Source organism: Arachis duranensis, chromosome 9 (assembly GCF_000817695.3).
Source record: "Arachis duranensis cultivar V14167 chromosome 9, aradu.V14167.gnm2.J7QH, whole genome shotgun sequence".
NCBI lineage: Eukaryota > Viridiplantae > Streptophyta > Magnoliopsida > Fabales > Fabaceae > Arachis > Arachis duranensis.
The window spans coordinates 13,563,442-13,575,832 of NC_029780.3; positions in this window are offsets into that span (position 1 = coordinate 13,563,442).

A 12,391-nucleotide genomic window follows, 5' to 3' on the forward strand; every position below is an offset into this window, starting at 1 on the left:
ATGCACTTTCAGGGCAGTTTTCTCCCTCATATTTAGTGTCCACCATACAGTGCCATATATGCTTGGAAAGCTCTAGATCCTTACTTTCTATTTCTTTTTTAATCACCTCATTTGGAGCTCTGTAGCTCAAATTATTCTTGTTGGAAGTATACCCCTTCAGGCTGTGGGGAGCAACGTTTCTAGCAACGTTGGAGCACCAACTTTGGCTCCAACGTTGCTTCCCTTTGCTTTCTTTCATGGCCTTCTTGTTGCCTCTTTGCCTTTCATTTCCTTATCTTCCTTTCCACCTATCATCAACCAAACAAAATGCATGAAAGCTTTGCTAATCTCACAAGAAATTGCATCATTCATAATCAAGAAGTAAACATAGCAAAATTCTTATGAAAATGCACAAAATTATCAATGTTTGATTGAATCAATACAAGCCTAAATTTCTCATCCAAATACTTACTTATTGCCTAAGAATGCATGAAAACCAAGTAAAAACTAATGAAAAAGGCTTGTGAAACTAGCCTAAGATGACTTGTCATTACAACACCAAACTTAAATCTTGCTTGTCCCCAAGCAAGCAGTAAAACATAAGAAAAATTACTAGAAGCAGAGAAGTGTATAAGCCCTTTTATTGGAAGACATTGAATACTGGTAAATGGGGTTTTTCATGCATGGTATCTTAGGGATTTTTATCCTGTGGCTAAGGCATCAACATTCCTCTGGATCCTTACTTGAATCATACAAAAAATTGAGACTTGTTATTGCTTGGTCCTTAGTTCTTTTCTTGTTCTCTTTCTTGGCTGAGGTTTAATGCTATGTGGTAAGGCGACTTTTTAGAGTAAGCTTTCAGCCAGCATTCCCGCCTCAGTTGGTTCAAGATGCTAGGTGTTGAAACACTCCCTATGGGCTTACTTGCTCAAGCCTCTCCTTAGCACACACACATCACATGCATTTAGCTTGTTTTGTTCATCTCTGTTTGTTCTTTGGAAATTGATGCACAACACCTCTTTGGGTTACTAAATGCTTTGTCTCAAAGTAGCTCTTGATGGTGGACTTTTGGTTGGCAATCCCGGGTTAGTTAACCCAAGTTGTCGGGTGATGAAGCACCCCTTAGAACCTAGTTATCCAAGCTTATCTTTGTACAAAAAGCATCACAGGCATATATCCAAATCTCAAGCTATTGATGCCCAGCCTTGTTTATTTTTTTTCTTCTTTTTCTTGCATTTTCTTTCTTTTATTTTGGACCTTTTTCTTTTGTCAAGTTTCATGAAATGTAACTCAAGTTCATATCACAAAGTCATGTCAACATTCAGCATTATTTATAAATCAACCAATGAACCAGCACATACCACCACATAACCTTATTTTGTCTCATATCATGCTGGACTTTTACTCTTTCTCTATTTCACAATTATTTTTCTTTTATTCAAACATGAGGAACAAAGCATATAATTCAAATAAGATGAAAGTGAATCAAGCACTTAAACTATCAAGCCAAAACAGCATGAAAACAAACAAACAGTAAATACATCTAATAGAACACTAATCAACAGGGGACATTTGCACTTTCAAATAGCATATTTGAGCTAAAGTCAGTGAGAGAACACTACAACCTCTTGGAGTCCATTTGTTTTCTCTGTGTCATCATCATTATTGGATTCCATGTCCTTCCTTTGTCCATGTTGATGTATCTTTTCCTCCAAGAGATTGAATGACTTCCTACAAAAGATATTGAAAGTTGCTTGTCCCCCCAAGCACTTGAGAGATAATTAGCATGCATGTATGCTTGTGATTCTCTGAATCTAAGTTGGTGTGGGAACACAAACTTAGTTCCTTGCCTACTTCTATATGCAGCATAATAAATACATGCATGAAACATTAAGGGCTTTTTAGTAGGAAAGTAAACTATAAACTAGAAAAAAACTATGAACTAGAAAACGGATGTAAACTAGAAAACAAACTAAAAACTAGAAATATAACAATCATTAAGTAGTTTCTCTGATTGTTTGGAGTCGATACTAATCATGCTGAGGGTGCAACGTGTTAAAAAAAATTTGGTGGAACACCAAACTTAGCTTCCAACATTCACCCCTTAATTATTTTGGTGTGCAACACCAAACTTAGCTCCTTGCAATACAGAGTAATCTACTTAACTTCTTTATTGAAATAACTAAGAAAGAAAAACTAATGACCTATAGCTGATGACTTTCTTCCTCTTCTTCCAGTTTGTTAAGAGGAATGACCTCAAGGGGGGAGAAGATTCAGCTACTGTCCCTTGTCTTGGCCTCTCCTCAGCAAGCTTCCTTTTGTTCATGGCTTGATTGAGCTTGGTTGCTGGATCAGAGACAGGATTGGTGCTTTTGTTAGTTGCCTTTACTTCTTGGATATCATCACTTGGTGGTTGTGTGATTATTGGAGTTTCATCTTCATCAAGAGCCTCTTGAATTTGTGGTTCCATGAGCTCTTCCTTCATGTGCTTCTCTGCTTCACTTGAGTGTGGATTCTCTTGATTGTCCTCCTTACTTTCTTGCTTTTCCACTTTCTCCTTCACATTCAACATTTGACTTAATAGTACTTTCATGGAGGAGGTTTGTTGTTCTTCCCAAGATTTCTTCATCTCCTCTTTATATTTTTCGATCACAGATTCAAGGGAAATTTGTGAGGGTTGTGAATGTTCATGTTCCTTTGTCTCCTCAAGTGCAGTTTCATTTTCAAATACCTTCACCACCTCATTCTCCATTGGAGTTTCACTTGATACAGTAGCCTCCTCGCCTTGCTCTTCCACTTTCTCCTTCACATCCACCAAGTGATCTTCATTCTTCTTGCTTAGTGGTTCTGAGTGTTTCCTTATGTTCTCCAAATGCTCATCGATCTTCTGAAGAAGGATTTCTTTTTCTCTCCAAGATTGTTGTTATTCCTTCATGAGTTGTTCTTGTCTTTTCAACAATTCTATGGATTTTTGAAAGGGATCCTCAGCTATTAGCTCAAAAGATGAAGGTTGAGAATGAGTTTCTGGATATGTGGGTACTGTGGTGAAGTTGTTTTGAGTGGTATGGGATGAATCTTGTGGATTATGAAATAAGTTTTGTGGTTGGTGGAATGAATTGTATGGATCTTGGAGGAGACTTTGTGTTCAGGCATAATCAAGTGATGAACAATCTTCAAATGAGGAACTGGGAGGTGAGGTTGGGCAATTTTGTATGAGTGAATTAAAGGTTTGCTCAAGTGATGATGGCTCTTGATAAGTGGGATATGAACTGTCAAATGCTTTCTAGTTTTGATCCTCCCATCCACAATGTGAATCATTGTAGAATTCATCACAATATGGTTCATTTTGTGACATTGGGGAACAATTTTGCATGAACTTATCGAAAGCATACTCCAATGATGATTTCTCTTGGTGAACAAAGTATGGATCATCAAGATCTCTTTGATTTTGACCCTCCCAGTCACAATCTGAGTGGTTGTTATAGCAATTTAAATCATCTTGTGGCTCTGGGAGGTGTTCATACTTGTTTATTCCTTGTTGATACTCCCATCCACCATTAGCATAATAACATGAATTATTTTATGGTGTTGGGTAGTATTCAGTGGAATTATCTTGATTAGCGTATCCCCACTGATTGGATTGCTCAAAATCTGTAGTTTCTTGGTGATATTCCCAGCCACCATTATAATAATAACTTGAATCATTTTGTGGTGGAGGAAAATATCCCATATGATTCTCTTGCTCATCTTGAGTCTTTGAAGCAAATCTCCATGGATTGGAGTGCTCAGAATCTGTATTTTCTTGGTAATATTCCCAGCCACCATTAGAGATTGGTGATGGTGGGTAATTATCCCATAAAATTTGTTTGATCATAAGATGAGTTGAACTCCATTTTGATTTCGTAAAACACAACACCAATGAGAATTGAAATTCATGTCACAGAGAGAGAATTTCTTAGTGAGGCAAAAACACAAACACCTTGGTTTCAACTTAGAACAGAGAACAAAAACAAAAAAATGCTTGATCTAGACTTCTTACCCACTTAATCATTGTTGATCTAAATCAATCTCCGGCAACGGCGCCAAAAACTTGGTGGGTGTTTTTGTGGAAAAACGAATTTCCAAACACACAAAGTCACCGGCAAGTATACCGGGTCGCATCAAGTAGTAATAACTCACTTAGAGTGAGGTCGATCCCACAGGGATTGATGGATCAAGCAACTTTAGTGGGTGATTAGTTTAGTCAAGCTAACATTGAGTGAATTGTGTGAAGTGTAACCAACAGAAAGGAAATTTCAAGGAATTTAAATTGTAGAAAGTAAATTGACTTGAAAGTAAAGAACAAAATGTAAATTAGTTGAAGCTTAAAGAGCAAGAAAATTAAATTGCAGTAAGATGTAAAGGGGGCTGGGTGCTGGAAAATTAAATGAGAGCAGTAAATTAGAACTCAGATCAAGTGCAGAAAATTAAACTTGCAGGAAAAGTAAATTTGGATCTCAACAATTTCAAACACAAGGTTGTAGAAAGTAAACTTTGCAGGAAAGAAAAGTGTAGCAGAGAATTGTAGAAACTTAGATTGCATAAACTGAATTCAATATTAGAAAATGACAATTGCAGAAATTTAAAAGTGTATCAAAGAGGACTTTCTATTCTACCCTACTCCTAATGCTCTAGCAGAGCCAGCCTTTCTAATGAAATAAAACTAATGCCTTTTTATAGGCTTTTACAAATTGAAAATGAAAAATGAAAACAAAATTTACAAAATGAAATTTCTAATCTAGCTTCTCTGTGTGCCTTTGAGTCATGTGGGCTTTGCTTGATTGGGTTGAAGATGGATCCGGATGGCCTTGGTCTTGATGGAATTGGGTTGACAATAGCCTCTGTTGATTGCTCTTGGTGTTGGGAAGAAATTCGTTTGCAACTTGGACCTTGGGGTATTTACGTTTGAGTCAACGTTTGAGACAAACGTTGACTCAAACGTCCTCGCGTGCTAACCTCATGCAGAATGGCCATTTGCTGTCATCCACGTTTGAGGTCAAACGTGAGCTCAAATGTGGCTCCTCCCAGGTAAGTTTTTGGCCAACGTTTGTCCTCACGTTTGAGGTAAACGTTGGCTCAAACGTTGAACCTCCAATGCAGCAAACAGGGGTGCTCTTCCAAGGTCTTTAGGCGCCAACGTTTGACCTCACGTTTGAGGCAAACGTTGGCGCAAAAGTTGCCTTCCCTTGAGTGGTGTTCAGGCGCCAGCGTTTGACCTCACGTTTGAGGCAAACGTTAGCGCAAACGTTGGCCCTTAATAATCATGCATGCATTTCTTAATTAATGCCAATGCATTGCGTTTATTATCACTTAGCATAATTGATTAAATGCTTACATACTTTCATTGGCCGTGGCATTTTATTTAATGAATAAGCCAATGATATTAGTTAAGCCAACGTAGCATGCATTCATTTAATTCATTCTTAGTTAAATGCATGCCTTCATGATAATGCATGGCATAAATTTTCAATGCATGCATAAGCATTAATTAGTAATGCTATTAGTGTTCAATGGTCATGGGCCACGCTTTTTCCTTCCGTAGGCCACGCTTTTCTTGTTTCTTTCTTTTCTTCACCTACAAGTAATCAAAACAACCGATCAAAGTATGACAAAATTCACAAAACTTAAAATTCATTTAAAAACCAATTAATTTTAGCTTAAACCTCATGATTTTGTGTCAATTAAAGGGTGGTTGATAGATTCAAAGAAACCATGCATTTCTACCCAAATGGCTTACTTGTAACTCAAGAAAATGCATAAAACCAAATGAAAACAAAGAAAAAGACTAGTAAAATTAGGCTAAGATGCCATGGCATCACAGCCCCGGTAGGAGGCTCGTTCAGATCGACATCTAACGGTGTCTGCGTCCCCATCACCGGACCCCACCGGCGTGCCAACTCATCCTCTTGCATAATGGCACTGATCTCGTCTAGGAAGTGTGACCCCCCGAAATCCGCATCAAGACCATCCCTAACCAGGAAGTCAGCATACATCGTCCCTGGGCTAACCCATGGGGTACTCTCCTGAAGTGTCTGGTCGTCACCGGGGACACCAACGAAGTAATCGCCTAGCGGGCCTGAACCAAGTCCGCCGTCACCCTGGCCAGAACCATCTCCCATACCGGACCCGTACCACTCTCCACCATGCCCACCGTGATGGGGACTAACACCGCCTACTCCAGCATGACCTGCAACGTCTCCCCCGCCTGGACCGCCCTGAAGTCCGCCATCGTCATCCTCGCCCTGATCACCATGAACATGCCCCTCACCACGCGCTCTGTGTCTGCCGCCACGCCCTCGTCACCCAACTCTAACCCTACCCACCGGGTCACCCTCCTCCATAGCCTGGTCCAGCTACCTCCACTCACGCTGGACCATCGGGTACCCACTCGAGCTCTCCTCTCAACCTGACGCTTATCCAGAACTTCGTCCACATGGTCCATATCCAAAACTCGTGCGGCACCTTTTTGCGTCGCCTCACAGGAATAGAAACGGCTTTCGGATCCCCTAGATACATTTCTGGTGACAGAAATCTCTTTCCATGCTGACACCACCAGTCCAAGAAGTCATATGAGGGTCTCGGGTCTGTGACAACGTCAAACCGGAGAACGTGATCCACACGGTTCTCCCAGTGAAGATGCCAGAACTGCAAGCTGTATGGGAACAAACGATCACCTCCTCTACCGTCCTTGGAATTAAATTAGGGGTAGTTTAGGAATTAAATTAAAAATTTTATTAAAAAGGACGATTTTAATATGAAAAAAAAACGTTAAGGATGATTCTAAATCGAAAATTAGATGAGGGATGGTTTCGATTCTGATTGAAAACCTTTGGGACCAAAACCATACTTAACCCTTTTCTTTATAGTAAGTAATTTTATGAATTAGTTTAATCTCGAATTATATATTGTGTATTATTGTTATATATGAAGTTATTAATTTTATTAATATTAATATTTTTAATAGTAAATTATTTTTGAATTTATAAATTTTAATAATATTATTGTAAAAAAATAGTAACTACATTAATTTTAATTAATTAATTAAGTGGAGCTATAATAGAGACTAAAGTTAGTTCTTCCTAATAGAAAAAAAAGAAATGCTTTGAGTTCCTATTTACTGTTTATGACATGTGAGCCATAAATAGAAATTAGAATGAGTTTCCTATTGAAGATGAAGATGTCTGTAACATGTCTATCCTGAGCCTCCATATCTGCACTCGAGGGCCCTTCTCACTACCGGAAGGATTGTGACCTGACCACCTGCATATCACAACGGTGTAATAGCGTGTTAAAAGTGTGACAAAATAGTATAACATTATAAACGGACATGTAATTAAATAATTTAACTGGAAATAGAAAAGTCGAACAATGGTACCTCGAGGCCAAGGGCCAGCTGAACTCATCATAACTAGCAGGCCTAAATCCAGGAAAGCGCCAGAAGATCCAGGACTGAAGTAACTGAATGGGCCAGCTAATTGGCCACTCGACACATGCACCGGTACAACCATCCTAGTGTCACCGACCCCCAGCTATAGCCACCCATCTCCTCAAGCCTAGCCACGTAGGGTAGCCATCTGATGTGAATCCGGTTGTCGGACTTGTCTGCAAATAACTGGGTACCCAACAACATCATGATATAGGCACGAGCAAAGTGCCTCACTGTCTCCTCATCGGCTCCCGTGGGGCACTCTCCAAAAGTCTCCTGGAACCAGGTACAGTTCACTGCGAACTTCTAAATTTGGTTCGCAGGAGGTACCACACCAAGCAACTCCTGGAACCAGACCCAAGCCGGACGGCCACCCTAGATGTATATGTGGAAATCTGTTAGGCAACCACTGACATAACGCCTGTCCACTGGCAACCCCAACTGGTACGCTACGTCCTGAAGTATGATCGTGCACTCTCCGAACGGCATGTAGAAGGTGTGCATTTTCGGACGCCACCGCTCGACGAAGGCACTAACTAGGGGCTCATCTAATCAGAACCATCTATCATTCAGTCTCGCAAGATGGTATAATCCGGCCATCTACAAGTATGGAAGGTACCGCTCATCAAGTCGCATGCCCTGTTGCCGCCGCATGCTCGAGATGCATCGCTAGGGCTGCACATTACATGGACCGCATAATTAGAAATACTTACAAACCACTAACAACAACCACGCATGGAAACCACTAACAAAATCACCACATAAAAGCAATATAATAAACCACTAGCAAAACCGCATGCATAAACCGCTAACGTAAACCACTTACAAAAACCACATGCAAATCCCCTTCAAGAAACCACCTATGTTACCACTAACATAAACCTTCTAGCAAAACCACTGAATAAACCATTTCCAATACCACCAACATAAACTGCTAACATAAACCATCAACAAAACCACATACAAAACCACTTAAATAAACCGCATGCAATACCAATAACAAAAACCACTAACATAAACCGCCAACTAAAAAGCATTACAAAAATATAAAATAAACCACTTGCAATACCACTAGCATAATCCACTAACATAAACTACCAACAAGACCGCATGCAAAACCACTATCTCAGATAAACCACTAGTACAAAATTTTCTATCTACTAACCTCATCGTTGATGACCCCAGCTATGTGAGCAACTCCATCCAAACGATATAGCCTTTGCGGATCGTCCCCCATCGGCTGAGTATTCTGCTCGAGCCTTTGTCGGAGCAAATCTAGGCCATTTTCTCTGGGATTTGGTTGGGTATGAGAGTGGAAAAGTGAATCGAATGAGCTTGGTTTGAACTCTTTATATACGCAAATACGGTGTAATTTGAATCAACCCCATTCGAATTACTACTAGATGGGAATTGATACTAGTTCGAATCAACTAGCTTCGAACTACTTTGGGAACATCGCCCTAATGTAGTTCGAAGCAACCTACTTCGAATGACCCCTTTCCATAATTCGAATCATGTATCTTCGAATTAGTGTTAATGTGTGTCACTCTATAATTGGAAATCAGCTACTTCGAATTATGACTAAATGTAGTTCGAATCTACCTCTTTCGAACTACATAAAAATCTTCTTTGGTTGATTGATAAAGCTGTTTTGCATTTGGCTGAATCATGTAAATTTGTGCTCTCCTTGGCTTAATTGGGTTTTTTGCCCTAATTATTATTATTACTATTATTATTATTATTACCATTATTACTATTATTATTATATTATCATTATTATATCATTACCGTTAATTTCTTTTTTTTATTTGACCGAAGCCAAAGGAACAAAGAGAAAAAAAATCAAATGTGGATTTATATATCTAAAATAAGGACACATATGTAACATCCCAATTTTCCTAAGCCTTAACTCTAGCCGTAAAAGCAAAGGTTAATTAGAGGTTACGACCGTTCACCCGAAGCTAACACACAAGATACAAGGTATAGATGTAAGAGAATAGAACAAATATATAGATATAACAGTAATATAAACATAGAGAACTAGTCGTAGCTTGCGGAGTTTAAACCGACTAGTTACAATATAAAAAATACAGAGTTTTAGAATTAAAACAACTTATACAACTTATCTCTCAAGTAAGCCTCTACGGCCATAAAGTCTAAAACAGAAAAGGTGAGAAAAACTACTACAACCGAATAAAATAGAAGTAAGCCAGAAAGAAACTGTACTCCACTCTATCACCATATCCGCAGTTTCACCGAGGTGAATTGTGACCTGCATCTGAAAAACAATAACAAAGTATGGAATGAGAACCGGAGGTTCTCAGTATGGTAACAGTGCCCAATGATGTAAGATGTAAGGCTTCGGGACGCCGAAGGCAATCCTAGAACTTCACATCACATACTAATATTCAAGCTTAGAACAAAATAAATAAATATATAAAGAACTTAAATCATAAATCGGGTTATCTAAACTTAGGAAAATTCTAACTACTACTAATCACACCGCTGTATCCCACAGCCTTCGCCAACCTAACCTCCGTGCGATCCCATCGCCACCGCCTACCTAACCTTCTCAGCACCAGACAATAACAATTAATGCAAACAAGTAAAACACAGATAATATTTATTTACAGCAAGTAATTCAAGAAGCAAGTAATCATGTTATACAATTTGGCAAACTCAAGTAAACAAAGTAAGCAAGCATATAGAAGATGCATATGATGAATGTCTGTCCTATTGGCTGTGATATCACATGTCGGTTATTGTGCCAAACCCGACGGCAAATCCGGTCGACAACTCCCGGATTAGTCTCTCTATTGCGCATAAGGAAGAAAATTCCGAGGAAGAGTGCCCTACCACCTTCTCCTGTCAGAGGAAAATATTCCGAGGGAGCGTGCCCTACCACCTTCCTCTGGTTGTCGCATGATTCCGTGGGTTAGTGCCCTACCACCTTGCAATCAGAGAGAAACCCATGCTCATGAGTAAAAATTCCAAGGGATGAGTGCCCTACCACCTTCTCCTTTCAGAAGGAAACATTTCGAGGGAGCGTATCCTACCACCTTCCTCTTGAGCAACACATATGAGTGAGAAGCCCAGCTTCATGCCTCACATCCGAACGTAGGCGGGAGACTGCCACAGCCCCTACGACGGAACACAAAACATATCATAATCACATATTCAATCTCAGAGGCCAGTGCTCACAGCACCCTTTCACTCATACTCCTTCCATTAACCATAATCATTCCTTTCCAAGTTTTCAACTCATCACAACCATCTCCAATACCATAATTATTCCATTCTAAACTCATTGGTTCATCAGTTTCTCAATTTATTGCCAGAATCACCAAATTCACTACTCCTCCTTCTCCCTCAACCAAACTCATCATCAATACACCAGAAACCTAAACCTCCGTTCTCTAACTTTTCAGAATAAAACCAAATCGAACCTCCTAGGACCTTTCCCGTGTTTTAATGCCCAAAACTAAGCCCAAGAATCATAAAATAGTGTCTCAGAAGCTTACAACCTTGTTGGAAAGGTAAAAAAGTTGAAAACAAAGTTTAAGTTGCAAAACAGGGCGTGTGCATAAGCACAGCGATGTGCGTGCGCACGCCCAAGAAGATTTTGAAAGTGTGCGTACGCACAGGGGTATGTGTACACACAGGTACAAAAATTTATAAAGTCTGTTCACTCGCATAAGCTGTGCGAGCGCCCCTAATAGATATCCCTTCCAGACTTGTGCGTGCGCACAGGGCTGTGCGTCCGCATAGGTCGTAATTCTTCATTGATGTGCGCGTGCACAACCTATGCTAGCGCTGCTACTAGAGCCCTTTCCCCTGCCTGTGCGTACGCACAGGTCTGTGCGTCCGCACAGAATAGAATTATCGCAGGGTTGTACGTGCGCACATATCAGAAAATCCTGAAATTCTGCAACTTTGCAGAATTTCAAATTTTTAACACCAAATTTGAATGATCATAACTTCCTCTACAAAATTCCAAATTTTACAAACTTTATATCGATTTAAAGGGTTTTCAAGGATCTTTAATTCTAAACAAGTTTCATTAGATTTTGAAAACTGAGACAAAAGTTATGATCAGACAAAATTTATCAAAAACCAACTTTTACCCAAAATCTCAAAAATCAACTTTTAACCAAACCTCAATCTAATACCAATTCAATCACATTTCAACCATACCAAAACAGGCCAAAGTTCATACCAAACATTACTTTCAACCATTTTCTCAATCACACAACCTTCTAAACCATTCAACGACTCTAAATCCACCGTAATTCACATTTCACTATCCTCAATCACCAACATCAAATACATATGACATTAAAATTAATCCTCCACCAATACATTCACCAATCATCAATTTATCACTATCATCAATAAACCACATCAATCATTAACAATCCTCAAAATTCTCATTACCCAATTCCCACATCATACACCAACACCATCATTTACTAATCAACACAACTCATCAATAATCATCAACTATATCAACAACTCTCAACAATAACAATAAATCTCACATTCGTTATTAACCTTCATAATCATTAGAATATCAACAATCATTATCAAATCATATACTCATTATCATTATTATTCTATTCCTTCCACACAACACCACTACAACACCAATCCATCCACATCAACAACACCAATCATAAATACTCATTAACAACAACAATTCCTAATAACCATCCTCAACCACAATAATCCAATACTACCTACAATTAACATCAATTCATATATAATCATTCATACACCAACAACATTCAATCCTATCTTAGGATCAACTAGCCTAAGTGTCCATGAACATTACATATTACATAAAAGAAACCGAAACTATATCTTGGCCGATTCTCAAACGCACCAAACACTAAAACGAAGCCACCAAACTTGATCCAAAGCCTCAACCAACTCCAACAAACAACAAAG